Genomic DNA, 16,220 nt, shown 5'->3' with positions numbered 1-16,220 from the left:
AGCTAGGAAACATTTGGGTATGTGACTTGCTGACTCACACAACTGCAAAATTTCAGCAAAAGAAAAGAGGACAAGACTACCATCACCAACAACTTTTCAAATAAGTACTCCAGTCCCACAAAATGTGAGACTTTTCCAACTTCATACAGTTTCAAAAGTACATGGTGAGGGTGTGGAGGATGCTTGACTCTGTAGTTCTCCATATGTTTTTCCTTCCTTTTTTGTGTCTTGGTTTTCTCTCCTTTACACTTTCTTTTTATTTTCTCCACTAAATCTGTTTACTATGTTGCTAATTTTTTTAAAAAAGAAAAGAATGAAAATGAAAAAGAAAGGTCTGTTGGTGGGCACAGAGTTCAGGAAGGTGAGGTTAAGGAGGAATCAGGTAAAAAGAGTACGGGACGGTCAATTGGAGAAACAGCCCCACAATTGCAGACATGTGCAGTAAGCACTCTCCCAAGCCAGTATGTATCCAGTTTCTTTCATTAATGCAACCATGGCAAAATGGGTTTTGTGCAATAATCTCTGTAGATTATATCCAGGATTCTCTTCAGTGTTTGTATGTGTTGCACTAGGTTACAAATTGCAGGAAACTCAAGCTAAAATCCCTGTTGCATAATGCAAAAAGTAGGGACACATCCGGGTAGGATCCATATATTAACACACAGGAAACATGAAATTTCTTATGGAACATTCTAAAAGTGGTTGAACATGCAAGCATGTTCTGGATGAATTCTTCTGTTGAGATCAGCAAGTGGAAGCCATCCTCCATACACTAACCTTTTCCTTCTCTATGCTTCCTCCTGTCATTGTCATCTGCACACCGAATACTTAGTATTTTCACAGATGAAATTGTAATGCATGTGGTCCAAGCAATATCAAATTGCCAAAAATTTATTAAGAAAACACAAACTGGTAGAGGCTGCAGCAGTCTGCTTTTGACTGAGCCTACTGGGAAAGGCGGATTATGCCCCTTGCTTCTCTTCTCTTGCTGCTGAATTGAGTGACCACTACCTTTAGACTTGGATCCCAATTTATAGCAATTGAAGTAAGCTATGGACAAAGTAAGCTGTGGAGAACTGGGAAAAGGAGGAAGAAACTGGGACAGTACAAGAAAGCTAAAAACTGAGAAAACAGAGTAAAGAGAACTGTTTTCTGTCAATCTGGAACACTTGGAAGATATGTTGCCTGTTGTAGTCCAAAAGCAGAGAGAAAAGCAAATGCTGGATTTCAGGGAAGGAAAAGGCCCACTAAGAAACATTTGGTTGAATACTCTTCCAAATAAGCAGGGTTAAAGTCACTGGAATCATTTACGGTAGTGTGAATGATGGTGTTTATGAAGTTAGTATGTATGTGAAACAAACTCAAAGGGACTATTTATTATGAACCTCTTTTATCCAACAATTAGGCAGGGTCACACATGAAGTGACAGTAATAAGTTTATTTGAGCCCAAATCTGATCCCCTCCTCGCACCCGATTAGTGTTGTGCAAACAGGCATGCTATGGTCTTTGCAGTTTTGTTTCCAGGTTTCTTCTAAATTATTCATCCATCTTCATTGCTATTAGCCATACCTTTGTTTTGATTTGAAAGGCTGAGTGTATTATCATAACAGAAGTACCGGCATTATGACATGCTACTTTAGGTTTGAATGCTTTTTGACAAGAATGTACATAATGGGCATAGCTCCTGTATTGTTCAGGGTTCTGAAGTTCTGTTTGCTGAATATCAAGCATGCCTCTACTTTTGTACATTTATGCTTTGTTAATGACACTCCTCTGTCTAGAAACTGAATATGTGACTCAATAGGGATGCTTTGAAAATCCTATTTTGTAAATGTCTGCAAGATCATTTTAAGGAGGTGATTGGCATGCCTTTGAACTGTAAATTAAATGTGCAGCAACAAACTGGGCAAGTCTTTTATTAATAGTCAAAGAGTATAAGTCACTGAATTACATAAAAAGCCTTTTATTTAGCCTGACGACCCTTTCTTTTCTATATCAAAAAATATACATTTGTTCATGGATGCCTATAAATCAGAGTCTGAAAGACTGATGACAACCAGTCTATGTATTTGAACACATCAGCTATGTCAAATTCAAATGCATTGTATATTATCAGCTAGTTTTAATGCCTAGATTTGACGTAATGCAGAAGTTACTTTACGAGAGATTCTTATGATACATTAGAAATTTAACAGCTAGGCAAAGCCTTTGTGTTAGCAGCTTTGCAAGGAATATTTCACAAAATGCTCCCGTAAGTTAGGAACAAAGCTGGCTGTTTTGGAAACAGTTCCAAATAAAACTGGTGCCAGGCTATATGTAGCAATTTTAATGAGAGCAATGTATTGGCGACACAAACTACAAAAGAGAGAGGGGGGGGGGAGAAAAAAAATCAGTCTACAGAATTTGATGGTGGCAACAAGACTTTTTTGTTTGGGTGGGGATATTGTTGTAAGGACTTGTTTTTTGTGTCCGTCTTGACAGAATTTGAATAATTGATTTTTAGTTGTTTTGGTGATTGATGGTATGCAGATAGCATTTTATTAGAGGAATGTTTTCCATTCACTCTTAACATTGATTGGCGCGTAAAAATGTCTGGCATTTTTTGTTTGGTTTACTCTAAAGTTCTGGTATGGCCAAATGATGGGTTAAATCTACTCAATAGGTGCTGTGTTATTATGAATCAGGAACCTGCACGCTCTCTGCTTGGCTCTCTCTCTCTGTGTGTGTGTGTGCCTGTGTGTTCAGGGAGGGATTGTTCATTATTCTGACACTCTTGTTACGAGCCTATGACTTAAATATTAATGATGGATGCCAATCCTGATGAATAATCTATAAGTACTGAGATACAAAAGAATATATTATTTTGTCCAAATAGGATCGATCTGTGACCTACTGGACAATATACAATTGACAATTCAGGTAGAGGCAAAGGTAGATAACGAAAGATTACAAAGCTCAACAACAATGCTTGTGTATTTTGTCTCATCTTCTCTAACTTTGTGTCAGCTTTTTGGAGCGCATCCAGAAACAAATGCATAGGTGGGGGTGTTAGCAGCCACTTAACAGGCGAGGTTTTAGAGGGTGATTGCAATAGTTCAGTTCCTGCTCTGCAACCTTTAAGCTGGGATCGGCATTGTTCTCTGGCGCTCGAGGTGGACATCAAACTCGTAGGATTACCCGCGGCAGAGTTCTTTAAAATGTTAATGATTTCTTTTGCATGATGGGGATATGAGGCAAGTTCCTTTGATTCCGCAAAATTGAACATTAAATCCACGGACTCATACTTTAACCATGGGTTTGCACTCATCAGATCGCATGTCCATGGCATCATCTTGAGGCATTCAGAGGCTTATGTCGCAATCTCCACTCTGATCCACCCACAAAAGAGTTTACCATTTGTAAGAACTAGTGCTTCTTATTAGAGCTGATATATAGAAAAGTTTATTATGTTGCTCTAGATGGATTTGAAATGTCTATTGCCTGTCTAATATTGTCTTTGTTCCGGGCTAGTCACACCCGATGACCACGAGGGGGAAATGGCCCATATCTCTGCATTGCAGATCCCTGCCAGACAATCTTAGCTGACAACAGAAGTAATAACTGAGAAACTATAGGCCTGTGACTCTAATTCAATAACTGTTTCTTCTCCATATATGATTTTTTACACATGTTGCCTGATGAAGAAGACAGTGGAAGGCATTTGAAACTTCCCATGATGTATTTTGTTGCATTTTGGCTGGCCAATAAATTATTACTCTTTTGTGGTTTTTTTTTTTTGTTTGTACAGGTATTTTGTGCTGTAGTTGCGCATGTTAGTTTTTGCCATGAGTGTTCACTGTTATTTTCACCATTTGTTTTCAGCTCCTTGATCCTGCTGATGATGTAGGGCTTCTAATGCGCGCACTGAAGTCAGCGGGCAGCCAGAGAATTCACACAATGGAGAGAATTCTGGTACTGTAAAGGGCTGCCAGAATGTGACTATCACTAGCATTAGTCGCATATCATGCTCCGGCTATGTCTGGGCAATCAACACTGCAATCATTCGTTTTCCAAGCAGCACCATTCGCACCAACAGGTAACAGGTCATGGACATTGTCAATCATTGCAACATTCTTCTGTCCACTCCTTGGAACTTCTGTTGGGTGATGTGGCTGGCCACAGCTTCTAAAAATGAGGCTTAAGGTGTTTGAAATTTGAGACATAGCTTCAGTGATGAGCTATGGGTTGTCATACTGTCACGCTAACAATGCAAGGATTCTTGCACCCATGAATATGTTATTTTCCTACCCACAACAAACAATTAAAGCGGAATTTTGGGTTTAGTCTTACCCATATCGAGTCAAGATTGAGAACTAATGAGTCGCTGCAGCATGAATTTCGTGAGAAAAAGTTACAATCCCCTACCACCCAGTAGATGCCTACATGTGCCGGACAGAGTGCGCAGCAAAGCTCTTAATAGGGGCAAATCGACACTTTACTATTCAACCAAGGAATGTGCCTTTGACACAAACATCTCCAATTGTGAGTGGATGATTCTCCATGGTTGGCGGTAGCATGAACATTGAATACCAGGTGGCTGTGGAGGAAAGGTCAGACTCTGGCTTTCATGCTGGGAGTAGGTTCCCAGACATAGGTGATTCTGGGATAAAGAGAATGGCTGGACTATATGTTGTTGGAAGTGAGGATGTACCTTTGGCACCAACAACTTGGTGACTAACAAAGGGGGCACAGTAGGAGCTAAAACAGTAGTCAGGGTTTCCTGAGGTGTCCTTTTGTCCTATCTGTTTGTATACTTTCCCAAGCATACCTTAAGTTGTTTAATTTGACTTGACTTTGCCTCACCTTCCTCTTTCTTCAGTTTTGGCCCGAGGTCCGCACAGCAAGGTACGGCCGGGCCGCAACAAACACAGGAGAGAGCGAGCGGAGGCAAGGGCCACACAAAGATAGCAGGAGTGGGGGGGCCGAGCCAGAAAGAGACAAAAGAACCGAAAGAAAACCGGGGTGAGGCACCAAGCACAGGCAGGTTAGTTCACACAGGGACGAACGCAGCCAACTTGTAGGAAAGCCCATAAATGGTCCAGGAAGCAAAATAACGCAGCGTCTGGTAGCTGTGTCGCCGGTATATATAGAGGACTGGTCGACTTCGCATTGTAGGTAAGGGATTTTTGATATAGGTGGAGAAGGCTCCTTAGTTGCTTTTGGCACTCTTCAATCTCAAATAAGTGAAAGCAAGTCAGAGGCGAGTGCAAAGCATATTAACTATATTGTTCATAACCATAATGAGAAAGAAGGGACCGTAGACAAGAAATATGAATTTGTCAACTACCATGGCGCGCGCCTGGCCTCCTTAGAACCACGTCTGAAAAGTCGGTTGGTTGTTGTTTTAAATAATGCTTTTCAATTCACAAATTCAATTAGTGCTTTAAGATAGAATATTTGTTCTCTCATCTCCTATACACCAGCACACACACAAGTTCATATGAGCACACCACACATGCAACACAAGACGCGGAAGCGAGAGAAGCAGAAGAAAGACTAGGCCCTGGGCGCAGCAGTCTGGCCACCCGATTTTTGAAAGCTAACTGTAGTTCTGACAGTTTCCCATAAGGCAGACCCAGCAATAAGTCATGGATGTAATTAAGCCACTGTCACAGTGTAGGGCAGATCTTACAATTCAAGGAATGGTTCATCTGGCATAGTGGGCATACAGTAGTTTTTGGGGTGTAAATGCTCATCTGGGCCTGCCACTGATGGAACTTGGTTTCATCTGGCCGACTGTGAAACTCCAATGACTCTCTCAGCGGTTTCATGACGAATGTGAAACTGCATGGGAGACAAAACATAACCCCAGCGCAAGGAAGCCTCATGGGCCAACAACCAGGGAGTCGAACAAGAGGCAACTCCTCTGAAAAATTTGGCCCCTCAAAGGAGAGACGCAGATACGTACCGAGGATTCATAACCAATGCTCCTGCACGCTCACAAAAGGGGCAAGGGAAAAACCCGAACATGTAGGTACCATCTCAGACAGGCAAGCACAAGAAGGCGTTGGAATATATGCTGTTATTGAACAGCTGCTGTGAGGTCCAAAAGCAGAAAAAAAAAACGCAACAAGGACGAAAGAGCCTACCACCCCGACTTCTGTTCCATTCCTGTGTACAGGAAGAAAAGAAGCAGAGGGAAGGTAGATTGCACAAAAGCAATGTTTACTAATCCCAAGAATCCCGGGGGACAACCTAGGCAAAAAAACGCTGCTCCAGCGGTGGAGAGAAGTCCTCTTGGGCCGCTGCCCTGATGGAGGAGGGTGAGCGGCGGCGTCTGGAAGATCTTATTTCACTTATGTACAGCAGTGAGACCTATTATGTGCCAGGACCCAATTTAAAATGACGTAGGATTTTTAGTTATTTAATTATTCCAGTCTTTTTTCTCTGTCTCTGCTGTTTGCTTGCTGTTCTTCCTCCTCTGTTGATCATTTTTTGAATTCCTCCTCTAAATTGGATGTATCCTTCTGTTTCTCTTCTTCTTCGTTTCTAGTTGATACCTCTTCTTCTTCTTTGGGTGATTGTTGCCCTTCATTTCTTTATTCTCTAAATTCCTCTAAGAGTGTTTGTATCACATCTATTTGTTTAACTGGCATCTGTGTTTATTCTCTTCTATTTTGGTTGCTTGTTTGTGTTTTTGCTAGTAGTCTTGTTATTGTTGCCACTTAGTCAAAGTTATTATATTTTATATTCTTTATTATTATTATTATTGGACCTTGAAAATTTCCCTTAGTCACCAGACCTTACACCCAGCTATTCTTTATAACACACTATCAAATTAATCTGTTAATCTCTACGATTGATTCCTCACGCCATCAATGTAAAACAGCGCTGTGCAAATCTACAGCGCTATATAAATAATAATAATAATAATAATAATAATAATAATAATAATACATGTAAATTCATAAATTACTTTCAGAAAACCTATAATTTTACACAGATTATTTCTTTTGGAGAAAAAATAGGAAAGAGAAACCCTCCTTCCCTTCTCCCCCTTTTTTGGTAATGTTAACAAAGTAAACAAAATTCTTTTTACTCTAATATCATTATTTATATTCAAAATATTTTTCTTTTCAATAGACATTTATATAGCCAAACCCTCGGCCTATCATGTAATGCTTTTAATAGATGATACCATATATGATCAATTGATCCAAGACCAACCTTAGAAGTTCCCGTTGATATAGTCCACAAAATGTTTTGTGTTTTTTTTTAAATCAAATTTATAATAAGTTTTCTTGTCATGCCTTGAGATTCATGCCAGGGTATGATCTGGGCTGTTCTATCATAACTGGGTTGCTTTACAGCTTGACACACCCACTCTCCACAAGATGTAGTTGAGCCCCCTTCCCGTCTTCCCAGAGGGTTGGATATCAAGACAGACAGCCAAACGCGAAAGTATGTTCCAGGCCTTACAGATTATGTTAGGACAATGCATGGAGAAATATTTCTCCATGTATTCACATCTCTATTTTGCATGATTGGAAGTGTAATTAGAGGACTTTTGGAATTGCTGCCTGCTCTTTCCTCTGCCTAGGGAATGCCACTGCTGTAAGCAGGGAGGGTGGTGTTGGGGTGGTGTTTGAAGCTGCCGCCAGCTCTCTCAAAAGCCACCCCAATTTATATCCTGTCTTTTATCTGAAGATCACAGGGTGGCATACAGTAAAATCAATTTCATTAGATTAAAACAATACAACTATTTTAAAGACTGAAACCAAACCATTTAACATTTAAAACAGGGCAGCTCAAAATGAGTCAAAACCATTTTAAACCACTCACATGTGCAAATTCAGACACAAACAATCATAAACTAAAAAGCTTTGGTAAACAGCTGGCTGGCATCCTGTTAGATAATTATGATGTTGTAGGTGCTTACCCCAATGCAGTTCACTTAGATGGTTATTGTTCAGTATCCTGGCCAGACAGCACCTATCACTCTGTACCTATATCTTCATAGCTATATCTCCTGATGCAGGATGTCAGACATCTATATTTTTAGTTTCTGTCTAAATGAAATCAGTGTTGCCACCAACTGAGCCTCTAATGGGAAGTTATTCCATATGTGAGGTGTCATAATAGATAAAGCCCTGTCTTATGTCCTCCCATGTTGTATCATCCTGATTGCAAGGACACAGAGTAAAACCCCTCCAGCAGACTTCAGACTTTGGGCAGCTGTATGTAGGGAAAGACACTCCTTCAAGAACTGAGATCCCAAGCCATTTAGAATTTTCAATATAATTACGAGTATCTTGAACCAGAGGCATATTGGCAATTTATTTGAAACTGTTATTATGTGATTTCTGTATGGTATTTCGGTTTGCAGTCTAGCTACTGCTTTTTGCTCTAGTTGCCATTTTTCATTCATTTACAAAAGCAGACCCATCTTGAATGCACTGCAGTAATCTAACTGGGAATTCATAAGAGCAGGGATTAAATTATCCTTGTCCAGAAAAGGCTGTAACAAGCTGACCAGTCAAAGCTGTCCCCAAGCACTCCAAGCTATAGAGTTCACATAAGGCACCAGTAACAAAGATGGATGTAACTATAGAGTTCACATAAGGCATCAGACACAAAGATGGACCCTTTCTTCCAAGCTATGCACCTGCTCCTTAGTGAGAGTGTAGTCCCATCCAAATAAAGTAGGGGGCTGTGCAGACAGCCCCAAAGGGGCAGCCTCCAGCCGCTCCTTTTTCAGACAGCTTGGGGCCACAGCACCCGCACACTGCAGCCTTGATCTGGCCTTTGCAGGATGCAAAAAGGAGCAGCAAAAAGTGGCTTTAAAGCAGTCTGGTGCTGCATTGTATGGATGCAGTGCCAGAGGAGCACTGTGACACCATGCACCATATGGAACGGTGCATGACATCACACCACTTTAGGGGCAGAATTCAGGTGTGCATTATGTGGATACTACACCCCGACTCCACCCCCAAGCCGGCCTTTAAGGTCAGTCTGCACAGGGCCTAGATTACAGCGTTTCTGACCCCAAAGCCAAAAATCCACAGAACCTGCATCACATCAAGATCCACCTTCCATTTATCAGACAACATCTGCCCACTATAGCATCTAGACACTGGTTCAGCTTTTGCACAGCCTTAGCTGATCTTGACAATAAACAGAAACAGAACTGCAAGGTATTAGCATTTTGACTATACCCAACCCCAGAACTCTGAATGACCTCTCTCAGCAGCTTCATATAAATATTGAACCGAATAAGAAGCAAGATAAAAACCCTGGGGCACTTCACAGTAGTGATGGTAAATTCCAATTTTCTACTTCCTTACAATTCTCATGGAGCACAATTCAGTTTTTCTTGCTATAGCTGTCGAGAAACACAGAATGTTTTTCTCTGCCTTGTGAAACAACTGTGCATCCTTTTGGAAAAACTGAGTAGCTTCTCCAGAAGCCATGCAACTTTCCCTTATTGCTGAACCAGCATCTTTTCGAAAGGGGAAAAACCTGCACAGCTCTTTAAAAAAAAAAAAAAAATCATTTTCTTTGAAATGCATTTCTTTCAGGTGCAGCACCTGACAATCTGAAAGTTCAGTCTTGATAGATAATGGCTGCAGCTAAATCAAGCCTTAGTCTTGTAATTCCACATGTGGATTTCTATAACCATAATCGTGGCTTCCCCCTTTCCTGCCTCACATTAAGGTTATTATAGGATGTGTGTGGTTGTTGCTGAGGTAGTGGTCATGGATTTCTGTCCAAAGAGTTTAGGGCTAATACCAATTAGAATTATCATCTAGCTCTTAGTTTTTTCAGTACACTCCTTTGAGAGATATCTTCATGACATGGACTGGTAAGGAGAAATTTGGGAGATTCTATCCCAAATATTTTTGAGAAAACCAGATCAGGGTTAATATTCTGATATTGGTACAGTGATTTGACAGACCTCCGTGTGGCATGTATTAGAATAGAGGAAAAGGAGAGAAAAGGGGATCCCATTCTAATGATCTCAGGGGTAAAACAGATTGTAATAAACCTCTTGCTTTTAGGGTTTTCATTACAATGGTTTGACATATTTCTGCATAGAGTGGATTAGTCTGGATGAGAAAAAGAACAGCAAATGGGGATTCCATTAAAAAGTTGAGTTATTTGTGGATTGGAGTGAACATCCAGAAGTTAAGGTTTTCAGTGGAAGACTAAAACGATGAGAGACATTTTCATCATGTGGACTGGTATGGAGCAACAGGACAGATGAGCTTAGCTTGATTTTAATTTTTAATTAATTTTCTGGGTCCCACCCTGCAAATCTCTGTGTCCCCTCCTTCTCCTCTCTTTCTTCTATCTATATACCAGGGGAGAGGGAGAACATAGAGATCTACAGGCTGACAATCAAAACCAATCTTCCTCCTCCTCATCCATACAGACCATACAGAGGTCCCCAAATCAGTGTATGAAAAAACACTAACATCTGAATGTTTACCCCAATCTATGTGAAGATTTTTACCCCTAAAAGATTTTATCCCTGAAATCTTTGGAATAGAATCTCTTCATCCTCTTTCTCCTCCAGGCTAGTCTTTGCCACACAGAGGTCTCCCAAATCAGTGCAGTCATATCAGGATATTAACTCTGTGGACTGAGCTCTCTGTCTGGACTAAGCTTCATAGATAGGAATGAAATCAGCATAGCATTGTACTCCCTTATTCCCATATGACGGAACTGAGCCAGGGAGGTACCATGATAAGTGTATAAAGGGCTACTGAGAGTTCCAGGAAGATCATCAGGTGAGCATTCCTATGTCTTTCATTAAAACGTCATCAGTAAGGCTTCCACATCTTCAAATACCTTGCCCCAAAAGAGGATATTAGAACTCTGCATCCAGGAAGTCCTCTTTAGGACAGGGTGCACTACAGCTTCCTTTGAGGCAGGTGGCACTTCCACAGGACTCACCTATCATTCTACCTCTGCAGATCTCGTCCAAATCATCTTGTCCACATTATAAGGCTGGAACAAACTTGATGGGAAAGGATGAACTATCCTGTTCTAGATCTCCGAATCTTTATTTGATCTTATTTGATGAATAAACACTTTCCAAATAGAATACACACACACACACACACACACACACACACTGGATTATTTCATTACTTTTACTGTCTCTTGCATGCACAAATGACTGTTCCTAATACATATCTATCCATTGTCCATGCCATTTTTTAAAAGTCAGGTGTAGTAAAAGCATGGCAAAGAATCATGTTTGATGTTGTCTGATAGCCACAGTAAGTATTGTGTGTGTTTTTGAGTGTTTTAAGCCATAAATAATGGTTTGTACTGAGCTCATCTGAGTGAAAATCAGGATTGACTGATGAGTACCATTTACATGAAACAGTTTGTCACCTTTGTCCCTTGTATTTAGTATAATATGAGGAAAGTATATTTTAATCTTTTATTCATTGCAATTTAGCCCTGGGAGGTGTGGGAAGGGAGAAGGAAAGTGGGTTTAATCTCCCATTCAATTGCACATCCTCTTGTCCCTTTAGAAGCTCTATGCACACTTTTATTGCTCCATGTGGATAGCCCTGAACTCATTCAACAGTATATTTTGAGCTCAAGGGTGAATGACTAATAGGACACATGAGTCTTGTAATGTTATTATCTTCTCATTATGATGTATTCCTTATCTGTCCACTAAACTACAGAGGTGCTGATTTAATTCACCAGAAGTTGCTTTCTTTTAAATTCCCAGAAAGATAATTTTTATTATTGACCTAAATCATTCATCACACAGAAGCTGTCTGATAGCACAATGAAACATTCTCCCTTCCTTCTTGCAGACTTCAGTGCTACACAAAAACCTGCACTGGAGCATGCAAGGTTTGGGGAGAGAGAATCCCTTCCCTCCTGCTGGGCGATGATAGTAATGTGACCTAGGTACACGCCCTTCCAGTCGGGTATATTGTTAAAGAGCAGGTATAGGAAAGTGGACGAGGAAGTGGAGTTGCCTTGGTCCATAAAAACTTCTTCACTTTGACTAGGAGATCTATCCAGAAAACTGACCACATCGAGTGTATTAACCTCACCCTGAAGGCCAGGGATTCTGTTGGTATACCGTCCACCCTGTTGCCTAACAGACCTCTTGGCCGAGCTGAAACAGCTGGTCTTGAAGCTGGTGTTGGAGTCTCCCAGGTTTCTGGTCCTGGGGGACCTCAACATCCCTTTCAAGTATGGCTCATTAGATCTAACATGTGCAGATCAGGAGTTCATGACTTCCATGGCAGCCATGGGCCTGTCCCAATTAGTCTCAGGCCCAACACATTGTGCAGGTAATACACTCGATGTTGTCTTTAGTATGGATCAGGAACAGCCGTGGGCAGAGGTGATTATGGACGGACCATTTCTTGATCAAAATGGGACTGAAGGCTACTATCCAGATCCCCTCGGGGGTGAAGGACCTATTAGAATGGTCCGCCCTCAAAGGCTGATGGAACCGATTAGAGGGTTTTATGGCTGGGAATGACAGCGATTCTGTCAAAACCTTGGTTGATACCTGGAATAACAATCTTACCAGGGCTATCGACATTATCGCCCCCAAGCATCCTTTCCAGCCCACTTCAAATAGGAAACCATGGTACAGGCAAGATCTTCATAAGATGAAGCAGGCTGCGCAATGACTAGAGCACTGCTGGCAGAAACATCAACTTTTATTTGATAAGACATGCCATAGAGACTCTTTGAATTCCTATGGAGTGGCAATGGATGCAGCAAAAGGTTCTTTCTATGCTGCACGCATTCTGTTTGCAAGGTCTCATCCAGCAGAGCTGTTCAGGGTGGTTAATGAGCTAACTATACTGCCTCCCGCCTGGAACCATCTTTTGGAGTCAACTAAAGCCTGCTGTGATGCATTTAATTACTTTTTCGCAGATAAAATCTCTCAGATAAGAATTGATCTGGATGTGGGCATTAGAACAGAAACAGTAAGAGAGATGTCCAGTGACTCCGTGGACTATGTTAAACTGGATCATTTTGATTTTGTAAATATCAGTGAAGTGGACAAGCTTCTTGGAAGTGTAAGGAGGACAACGTGCCCCCTCAATCCTTGACCGTCATTGTTGACCACCCAGGGAGGTGATGCAGTACAAACTTTGTTAAGATCTATAATTAATGCATCTTTTAGGGAGAGAAAATTTCCAGATAAACTAAAACAAGTGGTGGTTAAACCCCTCTTGAAAAAACCCTCCCTAGACCACCAGGTGAGAAATAATTATAAATCGGTCTCCCTTCTGCCATTCTTGGGCAAGGTGATTGAGAGGGCAGTTGCCTTCCAACTCCAAACTGTCTTGGAGGAAGCTGATTATCTGGACTGATTTCAAACAGACTTCAGGGTGGGATATGGAGTTATGGCTGCTGTGGTCACCTTAGTCGATGATCTCCGTCTGGGTATCGATATGAGAAGTGTGACTTTATTAATGCTCTTGGACATCTCAATAGCCTTCGATACCATAGACCATGCTATCCTTCTGGAACGCCTGAGGAAGTTAGGTTTGGGAGGCACTGTGCTCCAGTGGCTCCATTCCTACCTCTCGGGCAGATTCCAGATGGTGATGCTGGGACAGCTACTCTTCAAAAAGAGAGGTGATATCTGGCATTTTGCAGGGCGTCATTCTGTCCCCCATGCTGTTTAATATTTACCTGAAGTGGTTGGGCGAGATCATCCGGAGACATGGGACATGGTGTTTTCAGTATGTTGATGACACCCAAACCTACTTCTCTATGTCCCCAACTGCAGCAATGACTAAGATTGGCATCTCTCCTCCGGATGCCTGTCTTGGGTCGGTAATGGGCTGGAGGGAAAACAAACTCAAGCTGAATCCAGAGAAAACGAAGGTACTTGTGATAGGTACCTCAAGTCCGGGAAAGGGGACCACCCGACTCACTGGGCTGGTCCGGTTGCTGAGGGGGTGGCTGGAGTGGACGATCCTCGCCGCGGCGAGGGCTGGCGGTGCGTGGGCCGGCCATGGCAGCGGCGCCTTTGTTTGCCCGCGTGGGGCCAAAACTACCGCTCCCAGACTCCTCTGGGAGCGGAAACAGGAACCGCCGCACGCCCGGGGTGCCTCCGGGCTGGGAATTACAGTTCCCAGCCACCCCTGCGGCCGGAAGCGCTCCTGATTGGCTGCTCGCTTGGGCGCTCGGGGCCTGATTGGCCAGGAGGCGGGTTCATCCCCGGTTCCTGACCAACCATTGGCCGAGGCGCCTATAAAGGGCCTTGGCCGCATGGGCGTTGCCGCCATTTTTAGCCGGCTCCCCACCCACCTCTCCCTATGTTGCTATTCTCTGTCACAACTTGTAGTTGAAGGTGGTAGCATAGGTCATGGATCTGAATGGGCGTGGTTTCCGATGCTGCGGAGCACGGAATCGGGAGTCCCCTGGGGACCCGGGGTGCTGAGGGCTAGCGATGTCGCCAGTGCGGGGGCGACATCGATTCTGCGCTCCTGGTGACAAGGGGCAAAGATGCGCCCAGGCGCATAGCCGGCAGCGTTTAAGTGGTGATCAGAAGTCAGGCCGGTTCCCCCTCTGTCATCCTGAATGCCTGGGGCGTAGCCCAGGCAGTTGTGTCATCGACCAACACGGGTTGGTGGATGTCAGATCCAGACCTCATGCTTTCTGGCCAACCCTCATGTGAGGCTCATATATGCAAAATAAAGTTGTGGCCTTTTTATTGTCAAAAACATGTGTCTGTCATTTTGTCCACCTTACAACACCCTTCCTTTGCAAAGTAGATTTGTCTACCAGTCCTGGACGGGGTCACACTTTCCTTAAAGGACGAAGTTTGCAGTTTGGGAGTACTCCTGGATTTGTCTCTACAATTATCATCTGAAGTGGAAGCGACGGTCAGGAGTGCTTGGTACCAACTTCTGTTGATACGCCAGTTGTGTCCCTACCTGGACCAAAAGGACCTTGAAGCAGTGGTACATGCATTAGTAATCTCTCATCTTGATTTCTGTAGCACGCTGTACATGGGGCAACCCTTGTACCAAGTTCGGAAGCTTCAATTGGTTCAAAATGTGGCAGCCATATTGGTCACCAGTTCATCCAGGTTTGACCACATAACACCTTTCCTAAAATCTCTTCACTGGCTGCCAATTAGCTTCTGGGTGCAATGCAAGGTGTTGGTCATTACCTTTAAAGCCCTACATGGCTTGGGTCTGAGTTACTTGTGGGAACGCCTTTCCCTACATAATCCACCCCACACTTTCAGAACAACTGGGAAGAATCTATTAGAATATCAACCAACCAGATTTGTAATGACTTTCCAAAGAGCTTTCACTGCAGCTGCTCTGAAATTATAGAATAGTCTCTCAGAAGATATCTGTTTTATTGCCTCCTTGGAAGCCTTCAAGAGGGCACTTAAGTTGGATATCTTCCGGCAAGCTTACCCATCTGACCTTGTGTAAGAAATACTATTCCACTTTGTGATCATTGTATAATGATATTGTATTGCTGTAAGACAATGAGCTAGATTTTATGTAATTATTTTTATTTTATTTTATTGATATGTTCTTGTATGTATTTTATGGGTTGTAATCCCACCTCAATCCATTTGGAAAAGACTGGAAAATATAAATAATAATAATAATAATAATAATAATTATTATTATTATTATTATTATTATTATTATTTGAACATTGTTGAATCCTGGCTTATATGATCAAAAGAAGTGGTGAGAGGTAACAAATTAAGATTAAGTTTGCTAAATATGATTTTAAGGAACTGGTTTTTCTGCACTACAGAGTAATACAAACTACCCTCCAGAAGCAAGCAACACATCCTCTTCAAATTAACAAAAATGATCAAGAGCTTTCATTTCTGTAGCTCCCTACTCTATATGCTTGCCATAACAAAACCCAAGAAAGTTTTCAAAACTTGGGTGATCTTGTAAAAACTGTTTGAGATTAAGCATAGCAGCAGCAGAAAATAAAAAGAAAATGAAAGTTTACAGCTGTATACTATTAGCATACCCTACACTTCCCCGCTGGGTATGGGGTTTGAGTGTAGGACTATGAGTCTGAAGACTATGGTTTGAATTCCCAATGGGCCATAATAACTGACTGGCTGGACTTGAGCAAGTCTCAGAGGAATGCAATGGGAACCCCTCTCTGAACAAACCTTGCCAAGAAAACCTCATGATAGGTCCCCCTTAATGTCACCTTAAGTCAGAAATGACTTGAAGGTACA

The sequence above is a fragment of the Sceloporus undulatus genome, chromosome 2, assembly GCF_019175285.1.
Source record: "Sceloporus undulatus isolate JIND9_A2432 ecotype Alabama chromosome 2, SceUnd_v1.1, whole genome shotgun sequence".
Classification (NCBI taxonomy): domain Eukaryota; kingdom Metazoa; phylum Chordata; class Lepidosauria; order Squamata; family Phrynosomatidae; genus Sceloporus; species Sceloporus undulatus.
Note: the sequence above shows the minus strand (reverse complement) of the source record.